We start from the raw sequence: 10396 nt of genomic DNA, 5'->3' as shown, positions 1-10396 counted from the left end.
GCTAACCAGTACCCCCTGAGCTTGTGTCTCTAGCTGCATATGTAGCAGAAGATGGCCTAATCGGCCATCACTGGGAAGAGAGGCCCCTTAGTCTTGCAAACTTTATATGACCCAGCACAAGGGAACACCTGGGCCAAGTAGTGGGAGTGGGTGGGGAGGGGAGTGGGGGTGGGGGCGTATTGGGAACTTTCAGGATAGCATTTGAAATGTAAATAAAGAAAATAATAAAAAAAAAGGAATTTCTTTTCTGGTTCAGTCTATTTGGAGTTCTGTAGGCTTCTTGTATGTTCATAGGCATCTCTTTCTTTAGCTTAGGGAAGTTTTCTTCTATAATTTTGTTGAAGATGTTTACTAGCCCTTTAAGTTGATAATCTTCCTTCTCATCTACCCCTATTTTCCATAGGTTTGGTCTTCTCATTGTGTCCTGGATGTTTTGAGTTAGGATCTTTTTGCATTTTGCATTTTCTTTGATTTTTGTGTCAATGTTTTCTATGGAATCTTCTGCACCTGAGATTCTCCCTTCTATCTCTTGTATTCTGTTCTTGATGCTCACATCTATGGTTCCTGATTCCTATATCCAGAGTTGCTTCCCTTTCTGTTTTCTTTATTGTTTCTACTTCCATTTTTAGATCTTGGATGGTTTTGTTCAATTTTATCATGTGTTTGCTTGTATTTTCCTGTAATTCTTTAAGAGATTTTTTGTGTTTCCTCTTTAATGTCTTCTACCTTTTAACAGTGTCCTCCTCTGTTTCTTTAAGTGAGTTATTAATGCCCTTCTTAAAATCCTCTACCAGCATCATGAGATAAAATTTTAGATCCGAATCTTGCTTTTCGGGTTTGTTGTGGTATCCAGGACTCACTGTGGTGGGCATACTGGGTTTTGATGATGCCGAATGGTCTTGGTTCTGTTAGTAAGATTCTTTTTCTTGCCCTTTGCCATATGGTAATCTCTGGTGTTAGATATTCTAGCTGTCTCTGGATGGAACTTGTTGCTCCTGTGATTCTGTTAGCCTCTGTCAGCACTCTTGGGAGTCCAACTCTCTCCTGAGTCCCAGTGGTCAGGGCACTCTCTGAAGGCAAGCTCTCCTCTTGCAGCGAAGTTGCACAGAGCTTTGAGTCTCGGCTCTGCCTCTTGGCTGAAGATGAAGGCCGGAAGGGACCCTGTTCAAGAAGCTCTGTTGCTTTTGTGGCCCACGAGCTCTCCTGCATGGACTGGTCTCTGAATGACCCAGGATACAAGATGGCACTCTCTCCTGAGTCCCAGGGTCAGAGCCCTCTCTGGAGGCCAACTCCCCTCAGTGATCCTAAGATTCTGGGTGTGCTAGGGTGCCTGTGGCTTAGAGAGTCCTCTGGGAACTGTGATACAGTCCACTGAGTTCGCGCCCCAGGTGGTGCGGGGCTGCCTCCAACCTGAACGATCCCCAGCTGCTGGTCAGGTGGGTTTCCAGTGTCTCTGTTACTACTGGCCCAAGCCCCTCTGGGTTGTTTTGGAACAGATGTTGCATTCCACTCACCAGTGATCCTAAGATCCTGTGTGTGCTAGGGTGCCTGAGGCATGGAGAGTCCTCTTGGCACTTTCTTACTGTACGCAGAGTTTGCACCCTAGGTGGCTGCTTCTAATTCTTTAGTGGTTATAGTACTTTTTAGTTTATTTACCTGATCCTTGTTCAACTTTGATAAGTGGAGTCTATCAGGAATACCATCCATTTTAGTTAAATTTTCCTATGTTGTGTAGTAAAGGCTTTTAAAATAAGACCAACTGATTCTTTAGATTTTCTTCATGTCTGTTTTTATGTCTCTCTTTTCATTTCTGATTTTCTTATTTGGATATTGTCTTTCTCCCTTTTACTTAGTTTGATTAAAGGCTTGTCTATCTTGTTGATTTCCTCAAAGAACCAGCTCTTGGATTTGTTGATCCTTTCAGTCACTTTCTTTGTTTCTAAATCATTGAGTTCAGCCATGAGCTTTGTTATTTCCTGCCATCTACTCCTCTTGGGTGTGTGTGTCTATCTTTTATCTAAAAGTTTCAGGAGTACTATTAAATTGCTAGTATGCAATCTTCCTAGTTTGGGGCTGAGACTGAAGGAAGGACCATCTAGAGACTGGCCCACCCAGGGATGCATCGCGTAATCAACCATGAAACCCAGACACTATTGCATATACCAACAAGATTTTGCTGACAGGACCCTGATATAACTGTCTCCTGTGAGGCTATGCCAGTGCCTGTCAAATAGAGAAGTGGATGCTCACAATCATCTATTGGATGGAAAACAGTGTCTGTAATGAAGGAACTAGAGAAAGTACCCAAGGAGTTGAAAGGGTCTGCAGCCCTATAGGAGGAACAACAATATAAACTAACTAATATCCCTAGAGCTCATGTCTCTAGCTGCATATGTAGCAGAAGATGGCCTAATCGGCCATCACTGGGAAGAGAGGCCCTTGGTCTTGCGAAGATTCTATCCCCCAGTATAGAGGCCAGGGCCAGGAAGTAGGAGTGGGTCCATTGGGGAGCAGGGAAAGGGTGAGGTTATAGGGAATTTTCAGAGATAAAACTAGGAAAGAAGATAGCATTTGAAATGTCAATGCATAAAACATCTAATAAAAATAAATCTTAAAAAAATAAAAAGAATAATCACTACAATTCACAGAGAGGAAAAAGCTAAGTAAAAAACAGGCTTAAGAAAGGGGGGTGGGCTTAAGGGAGTAAATGGATCCTCCTTTAAAGGGGAAAAAGAACAGATTATTGCAGTTGATCTATAGGCAGGTCTGCAGGGAAAATGATATGGAAAAAATGATGAGAGAGAGAGAGAGAGAGAGAGAGAGAGAGAGAGAGAGAGAGAGAGAGAGAGAGAGAGAATAAGGGAGAGACACAAATGAAATGGAATTTGGGGCATTTGGGGAGTGATGTAGAAATCTAGTACAATGGAAAGTACCCGGAATTTAGGAGTATGACCCTAGTTAGTACTTCAAGCAATGGATGATTCAGAATGTGTTATGACCATCTCCTATAACAGAAAAAGTTTCTAGGGCTGGAACTTGTCCACCAGCCGTAAAAACTTGCAAATACAACCTGACTTGTCTTCAAGTTGTGCTACAGCAGTGATGGCTCAGAGCTTGTGGATGTAAACAACCACTGACTGATCTATATTGAGGCCCACACAACACAAAGGAGCCCATGTATGACACTGCCTAGATGCCCAGAAATTGGAAACTGAATAGCCCCAAGACCTAGTCACTACTAGCAAAACAACCAACCAACCAACCCACCCACCCACCCACCCAAGCCTGATGAAAACTTTTGAATGATATTCTGTGCTCACACAGTCTTTCTCCAGCATCTGCTGGTAGCAGAGGCAGAGGCACATAGCCAAACATTAGATGGGGCTTGTGGAACTCTGAGGAAAAGGGAGAGGAAGAACTATAGGAACCAGAGTGGTCAAGGACACCAAAGAACATGACCCATTAAATAAACTAAGCAAGGCTTATAGGGGCTCACAGAGTGAATTCAATCACTGAGCCAGCATGGGTCTGACCTAGCACTACTGAAAAATGTTATTGATCTGTAGCTTAGAATTTTTGTAGAACTCCTAACATAGGAAGTGGGGCTGTCTCTGACTTTTTGCCTACCCTGGGGATCCATATACTCCTACTAGATTACCCCATCCAGCCTTGAAAGGAATAACTTGTGAAATAGTTCAGTTGCTAAGATCAGTTGTTATCATGCACAAAAAAATCAAATTCTATCCCCAGCACTCTCTTGTCTGCTAACAACTATTGATAACTACAATTTCAGAGGGCCTGATGCCCTTTTATGGCTTTCATGGGCACTGCACACATGTGGTACAATGACACACATTATATCAAACATACACACAAAATAAATAAAAATGAATCTTGTGTTAGGATCTTGCACTTGAGGTTATACTTTTTGTCTTTGAAATGCAGAAGGAAGGTCCTTGATTTATAACTTACCTGTTTGTCTTTTCTCATTTCTCCTGCCACTTGTCATATCATTCCCTCCACCCTGTGGATCCCCAGGATAAAGACTNCAAAGGCTTCTCTGTAAGCACATTTACCCAATTACCATCCTGATTGCCCTCCTTGTAAACATTATAAAAATGTTGTTCTTTATTTTATATATGTATTTGTTTTACTTGTATGTATGCCTGTGTACTTTATGCATATATGTGAACTGTAGGCAAGCAGTACCCACAGAAGACACATGAGGGCATTAGATCTTCTGTATTAAGACATACAAATGGTTGTAAGTCACCCTTTTGGGGCTTGGAATCAACCAGAAGTCCTCTGGAAAAAGAGCCTGTGCTCTGAACAGCTGAGCTATCTCTCCATTCCCTTCTTCCACATTGTACAGTTCCCTTCAGTTACTTTGCCACTGAAACCATGAAAACCATTGTTTTCCTGGTTACACTGAGTTCATGCATCCTGATCTCCAACTATCCACAGTTTATTTCCCACAGGTGCTAGCAGTGGTGCAGAGGTGTCACCTAAGATCATCACCTGGTAGAGTGGACATTCTACTGAAAATAGCATTGTGAGCTGCATCACTATATGCTAACCTTGAAAAAAATGAAAATCACTGATAGATGTTCAAAAACAATAAATTTGGTAGGACTGCGTTCAATTATGAACATTTATTTACTAAAACCTATGATAATCATGAGATAATTTGACGAACACTCAAAAAGGGTGCAATTATACCGTGTTACTGTATTCAAAATTAAATATCGTTACTGTGTCTAATAACCTATATTATTAAAGAGTAAAGGTATGAAATAACCCAGATGTCTCTCAACAGAAAAATGAATATAGAAAATGGGTTTATTTACACAATGTAAATAAACTATTTAGTTATCAAAAACAAAGACATGAATTTTTCAGGGAAGTGTAAAGAAATAGAAGATATCATTCTAGGTGATGATACTAGGCCCAAAAAGACAGGCATGGTAAGTACTCACTGATAAGTAGATATTAGTCAGCAAGTACAGGATACCCATGATACACCCTGCAGAACCAAGGGAGTTAAACAAGAAGGAAGTCCCAAGCAAAAATGCTTGAGTCACATTTAGAGGGGTGAACAAAATAAAGAGGAGGCAGAGGGTTCAGAGAGAACTGAGTGGGTGAGGGGAAGGGGAGAGAAATGTGGGTTAGGTTCAGGTGCAGGGAAAGACAGGAGAGAGGCCCAGCGTGGAAGGAGAATGAATGGAAATCTCCAGCTGCTAGAGGCTGTGGGGGAAATCTCTAGGAAGTCCTAGAGACCTGGGATGGGGTGTGCTCCCAGGAGTTATATGGGTAACCTTAACCAACATGTCTAACAGTGGGAACATGAATAGGCCACCTCTTGTAGCTAGGAAAGAACCCCAGTAGAGGGATAAGGACACCCACCCACTCATAAAACTTTTGACCCCAAATTTGTCCTGCATAAAAGAAATACAGGGACAAAGATGGAGCAAAGACTGAAGGAAGGGCCAACTAATTACCAGTCTAACTCAAAACACACCCATGGGCAAGCACCAATCCATGATATTATTAAGGATACTCTGTTATACTTGCAGGAAGAAAACTAGCATGACTGTCCTCTAAGAGGCTACCCAGCAGCTGAAACAGATGCAGATACCCACAGCCAAGGATTGGAGGTCTGGACTCCTATGGAAGAGTTGGGTGAAGACTTGAAGGCCCATTAGGGAATAGGAATCCCATAGAAAAACCAAAAGTTTTGACTATCCTGGACACCTGAGAGCCATCAGAGACTAAGCCATGAACCAAAGAACATACACAGGTTGGACCAAAGCCCATGGCAAATATGTATCAGACATGCAGACAAGTCGCCATATGAGTCCCCCAAGAACTGGAGCAGAGACTCTCCCTAAAGCTGTGGTATCCATTCTCCAACAGGGCTGCCTTGTCTGGACTCAATCGAAGAGTATGTGTCTAATCTTACAGAGACTTGATGAAGTAGGATGGGGGATACACAGTGGGATTCCCCACATCCTAAGGGGAGAAGGGGAGGGGTTAAGGGAGGGGCTTTGTGAAGATGGGACTGGAAGGGGGCAATACTTGTGATATAAATAAATACTTTTTTTTTAAAAAAAGATTAAAAGTATTGGGGATGAAGAGATGGCTCAGCGGTTCAGAGAAGTGAATTTTCTCACAGAAGACCTATGTTGAATCCTAACACTCACAGGGCAATTCACAGATATTTGTTACTCAATTTCAGAAGCTCAGACACCCTCTTTTAAATTCTGCAGGGACCATATTCACATTATGAATGTATACAAAAGAAACACTTCTAGATGTTAAAAAATTACTTTTAAAAGAGTAAGATTGTCTCCATTTCTTTCTTATTTTATTTATTTATTTATTTATTTATTTATTGATGCAAAAGCACGAGGCAGTTTTAATGGCGGAGCTCTGGGTCGACACGTATCTCACACAGGAGACAGAGAAAGTCGACCCTGAGACCCAAAAGCTAGGGGTTTTTATAGGGTAAGGGTCGGGGGATGGGGAGAATTGGCGCGGTTACATATGATTGGCTCATTCAAACACATCAAGGCGGTTACAAGTCAGCAGAATAGTACATGCAGGCTTAGGGCAGCAGGAAGTTCCAAAGGACCTGGGCTATCAGGGTTGACACAGTACATCTGGGTATTCATTTCTTTTTTAATTAATCATTTATTTAGTTTACATTTCAAATGATATCCCATTTCCCAGTTACCTCTCGACAACTCACCCCCATCCAACCCACTGTCTCCCCCTTCCTATTTGTCTCTATGAGGGTGCTTCCCCACCCACTCACCCACTCCCACCTGACCACTTATTCTTTTATGCAGGGGCATCAATCCTCCACAGGACCAAGGGCCTCCCCTCCCATTGATGTTAGATAAGGCAGTCCTCTGCTACATATGTATCTGGAGCTATGGGTCCCTTCAAGTGTATTCTTTGTTTAGTGGTTTAGTCCCAGGGAGATCTGGCATCCAGTTAGTTGATATTCTTCCTATAGGGTTACAATCCACTTCAGCTCCTTCTATATCCTCTCCTTCATACCTAGTCTCTACTTGCTAAATAAAAGATACAGAAAATATGGTACATTTACACAATGGAGTACTACTCAGCTATTAAAATCAATGAATTTATGAAATTTTTANGCAAATGGATGGAACTGGAGGATATCATCCTGAGTGAGGTAACCCAATCACTAAAGACCACACATGACATGCACTCACTGATAAGTGGATATTAACCCAGAAATTAGAATACCAAATACAATTTTCAAAACACTTGAAACTCAAGAAAGACTAAAGTGTGGATACTTCATTCCTTTTAGAATGGGGAACAAAATACCCATGGAAGGAAATACAGAGACAAAGTTCAGAGCTGAGACAGAAGGAAGGACCATCAAGAGACTGCCCCATCTGTGGATCCATCCCATAAACACCACCAAACTCAGATATTGTTGCATATGCCAGCAAGGTCCCTGCTCTTTCTGGTGAGGTTATGCCAGTGCCTGACAAATACAGAAGTGGATGCTCAGCAATCTATTGGATGGAACACAGGGCCCCCAATGATTGATCTAGAGAAACTACCCAAGGAGTTAAAGCGGTCCGCAACCCTATTGGAGGAACAACAATATGAACTAACCAATACCCCCCACCTCCAGAGCTTGTTTCTCTAGTTGCATATGTTGCAGAGTGTGGCCTAATCAGCCATCAATGGAGGAGAGGCCCTTGGTATTGCAAAGATTATATGCCCCATTACAGGGCAATGCCAGAGCTAGGAAGCTGGAGTGGGTGGGTTGGAGAGCAGGGTGGGGGAGTGTATAGGGGACTTTCCAAGAGGAAACTAGAAAAGGGGATAGAATTTGAAATGTAAATGAAGAAAATACCTAATTAAAAAAAGAAATATCTATTTCATGACTCAGAACTCATCTGAAAATGTTCCTTAATGTGATGACTATATGTGAAATGACAGAATTTAGTTGTTAGGTGGAGGCTAATTGTTCCTATGGAAAACAAAATAAATGAAGTAAGTTGCAGGCAACAAATGAGTTTTGTAAAACTAAGATTTAATGAATCCATGAATGCAAAGCATTTGATGGTGTTGGTGTCCATCTTTTTCATTGTGATTCAGAAAAATTGGAGATGAAACAGATATGTGTACACCACCCTATTCCTTAGAAAAGCAGATGAACTTCTTAAATTTATGAATCAATGGCATGTTTGGATTCCTCAGAATTTTTCCCAAATAGAAGATGAACGTGTAACCCAAGGTTCCTCTGTATGAACAGAAAACAAATACATTTTCCACAAATATTTTGCATTCTATCCTCTATTGTGAGTCATGTAAAAATATATCAACACTATGGATTAATGTATGGGGAACATATTTCATTCATATTCTTTTATAAGGCATGAAATTTAATTTGTGTGATTTTTTGAAGATTCATCTTTATTTTATGTGTACTCATGTTTAGCCTGCATGTATAACTGTGAAGGTTGGAGATCCCCTGTAATTGAGGTTGTTTATAAGTTGTGAGCAGACATTTTGCTGGTAGAAATTGAATCCAGTTCATATGGGGTGGAAGTTACTATTCTTAAATGCTGAGCCATCTCTCCATCCCATTATTATACTTTTAAAAGATATACTTATTTTATTTAATGCATATTAATGTTTTGCTTGTGTGTATGACTAGAAATACATGCATAAAGTGCCATGAAGCTGAGTAGAGGTCATTAGATCCAGAATCATCTCTCCAACAACAAATTTGTATTTCTTAACACATTGTTATAATGTCAGTTCTCATGAAGCAAAAATGCACTCCTGTCTACAAACATTCATGTTTACATATCCAGAGCCCATGCTGTGTTAAAAAGTGTGTCATACTGTTGAACAGCAGAGATAGAGTTGCATTACACACACACACACACACACACACACACACACACACACACACACACACACGTAAATCATGAGTAAAGGGAAAGGAAAATTAGTATGAAGTTGACATTCTGGATCAATGTCCATTCACCGTTTTCCAGAAAAATCTCCTGTAGCGTGTCCAAATTAATTGAAAAATCTCAGATGACTGAGAAGATTCTTGAAGACAGCACTGTCCAACCTGACCCTTACACTACTGTGCTATGAGGCCAACTCCATGTTGTCTCAGAATGAAACCCTGAAAACCATGGAATATCTGGCTCTTCAGATCCTTCTGCTTTGCCATGCTGTGGTTGGGACTGTGGGCAACATCCTTCTGTTTGTCCAAAATTTCTCTCCAATCTTGACTGACTCCCGACTGAGGCCCATACAGGTCATTCTAACCAACCTGGCTGTGGCCAATGCATTCAAACTATTTTATTATAATTTCCATATTATGTGACAGTTTTTGCTTCAAGGAAGCCCCCAACAGACCTAAAATTTAAACTTAGGTACTTTTTTTCATGGGGTGCCTCGAGGCACAAACATGTGCTTCCCTGTGCCCTGAGAACCTACCAGTTTCTAACTGTGCATCCTAGTAAATGGGCTAGGGCCATGCTTGAAGAAATATCCCCCGAGGTTGTGAGGTATTCTTGTTACAGTTGCTGGTTGTGGAATGTCCTAACTAATGCTTACATCCCAATGGAAGTCAGTGGTCCACAGAAATCACACAATGACGCTGATTCCAACTCTGGGTTCAGTGTAGACACGAGCTTCTTACAGTTTTCACGTGGCATTGTGGCATCAATGTCTAGACCAGTGTCTCCACAGTGATTCCCCTGATCAGACACCATCAGGACTTCAGCACATACACACCCCCAATCAGGACCAAAGGGGCCACGGCTGAGACCAGAGCAGCCCGCAGCATCCTGATGCTGGTGGTCACATTTGTGAACATTTATATTCATAACTTATTTGTAATTTTCTTCACATTTCTTTTGTGTACTCTCATCTCTGGTTAAGGCATGCCAAAGAACTTCTGTGTGCAAGCTATCCCACCCCCATCATTATAATTCCCAAAGGTCCTTGTTCTCTGCTCTTCTTTGTTGGGCCAGAAATCCAGGCGACTGGGAGCGCCAATTCAGAGCAACAGTGAAGTTAAAATGTGTTCAAACACCAAAAATCTCATTCTTAGACCTGCAGGAACAAGACTGTCCTTGCCTTACTCTAGTATGGAACTACCCATGCACACAGCCTGGACATGCCCCAGGAACAAGACTGTCCCTGCCTTACTCTAGTATGGAACTACCCATGCACACAGCCTGGACATGCCCCAGGAACAAGACTGTCCCTGCCTTACTCTAAGCTCGGAACTACCCATGCACACAGCTTGGACATGCCCCAGGAACAAGACTGTCCCTGCCTTACTCTAAGCTTGGAACTATCCATGCACANAGCTTGGACA

General features: G+C 41.7%; 1 pseudogene; it reads left to right on the top strand.

Moving 5' to 3' along the window:
• Positions 1 to 9169: 9169 nt before the first annotated feature.
• On the top strand, positions 9170 to 10087 carry LOC110315124 (annotated as a pseudogene).
• The last annotated feature ends 309 nt before the right edge of the window (positions 10088 to 10396 follow it).

The sequence above is a fragment of the Mus pahari genome, unplaced genomic scaffold (genome assembly GCF_900095145.1).
Source record: "Mus pahari unplaced genomic scaffold, PAHARI_EIJ_v1.1 scaffold_8748_1, whole genome shotgun sequence".
Classification (NCBI taxonomy): Eukaryota; Metazoa; Chordata; class Mammalia; order Rodentia; family Muridae; genus Mus; species Mus pahari.
The sequence above is the reverse complement of the archived record's forward strand: the minus strand, read 5'-3'. Positions and strand labels throughout refer to the sequence as shown.